Here is a 1,878-nt window from a genome sequence, read left to right on the forward strand (position 1 = left end):
GATTTAATAAAAGAAACTGAGCAAAAAGTTAAAGTGATCCGAGATAGTTTGAAAGCAGCCTCTGATCGTCAGAAATCATATGCAGATTTGAAAAGAAAAGACATTGAGTTTGAAATCGGTGTCAAAGTGTTTTTTAAAAGTATCTTCGTGGAAGAAAGTACTTCTATTCGGTAGAAAGGGCAAATTAAGTTCGAGGTTCATTGGGCCGGTAGCGTATAAATTGTTATTGCCACCAAAGTTAGAAAAGATTCATGATGTGTTTCACGTATCGCTGCTTCGACGATACAGAATGGATCCTTCGCATGTGATTTCCCCGTCTGAGATTGAAATTTAGTCATATATAACTTATGAAGAAAATCCGATCCATATCTTAGCTCGAGAGGTTAAAAAGCTGTGAAATAAGAAAATTTCATTAGTAAAAGGGATGTGACATCGACACGGAATTCAAGAGGCTACGTGGGAGCCTGAAGAGGAATTTACCAAATTGTTCATTTGAGCGGTCTTTCCTTGTCGCATTAGGGTATGGCACACAAGGTTTGTATTCTGTACTTACCGGTTTCTGCTCATTATGGTTGACGTCACCTTTACCTTTGCTTATCTCAGTTTCTTGCCTTGGTTCTGGTACAGGTGTGACTAACCCTTCTTCATCTTGACTAGTAATCGCGTTGAGTTGCTCCCTTGGGTTAGATTATGTGTTGGTTGGAAAGCTACCTTGTGGTCGTTCAGAAATCAATTTGCCAAGCTGTCCAATCTGAGTTTCGAGCCCTTGGATCGATGCTTGTTGATTCTTAAGTGCTGCCTTGGTATTCTGGAAACGAGTTTCTAAAACCGATATAAACTTCGAGAGCATCTCTTCAAGGTTCAGCTTCTTTTCCTATTGGTAGGGTGGTTGTTGGTAGCCTGGAGGTGGTCTTTGATTTCCTTGGCCTCCCCATGAGAAATTTGGGTGGTTCCTCCAACTTGCATTATAAGTGTTACTATATGGATTGTTTTGAGATCGAGGATTATTACCCATGTAATTTAATTGCTCATTATCCATATTGTGGCCATAAGGTTGGTATTCTGAATTGCTTGATCCACCTCCACTTGCTTCGCACTGCATTACTGGGTGAACCTGTGAATAACTAAGAAAACCATCAATTTTCTTATTCAAGAGTTTTACCTAATTAGAGAGCATGGTGACCGAATCGACGTTATAAGCACCGGCTATTTTTGTTGGCTTTGTCCTCATGACTTGCCACTGATAGTTATTCAGTGACATCTCATCTATAACTCATAAGCATCTTTAGGTGTTTTATTATTGATTGTTCCGCCAGCAGCTGCATCAACCATTTGTCGAGTCGAAGGATTCAGGCCATTATGAAAGGTTTGAACTTGTAGCCAGAGTGGTAACCCATGGTGAGGGCATCTGCGCAAAAGGTCTTTGTATCTCTCCCATGCATTATAGAGTGTTTCTAAATCCATTTGCACAAAAGAAGAGATATCATTATGTAATTTAGCCGTTTTAGCTGGCAGAAAATATTTTAGTAAAAACTTTTCGGTCATTTGTTCCCAAGTAGTAATTGACCCTCATGGTAACGAGTTCAACCACTGTTTAGCTTTGCTCCTTAATTAAAAGGAAACAACCGAAGACTTATGGCATCATCAGAAACAACATTGATTTTAAATGAATCACATAGTTCCAAAAAGTTTGCCAAGTGAGCGTTGGGATCTTCGTCCTGCAAAACATCAAACTGAACGAATTGCTGTATCATTTGAATTGTGTTAGGTTTCAATTCAAAAGTATTTGTAGCGACAGCAGGTCTAACTATGCTCAATTCAGTTCCTGTTAAAGAAGGTTTAGCATAATCATACATAGTGCACGGAGCAGGATTTTGA

General features: G+C 39.2%; 1 non-coding gene across 1 annotated transcript; it reads left to right on the forward strand.

The window, feature by feature from the left end:
* Positions 1-1,390: 1,390 nt before the first annotated feature.
* On the forward strand, positions 1,391-1,496 carry LOC128292325 (small nucleolar RNA R71). Its single transcript, XR_008282309.1, has one exon. It is a non-coding gene; the product is annotated as a small nucleolar RNA R71 (small nucleolar RNA).
* The last annotated feature ends 382 nt before the right edge of the window (positions 1,497-1,878 follow it).

The sequence above is a fragment of the Gossypium arboreum genome, chromosome 4, assembly GCF_025698485.1.
Source record: "Gossypium arboreum isolate Shixiya-1 chromosome 4, ASM2569848v2, whole genome shotgun sequence".
Classification (NCBI taxonomy): Eukaryota; Viridiplantae; Streptophyta; class Magnoliopsida; order Malvales; family Malvaceae; genus Gossypium; species Gossypium arboreum.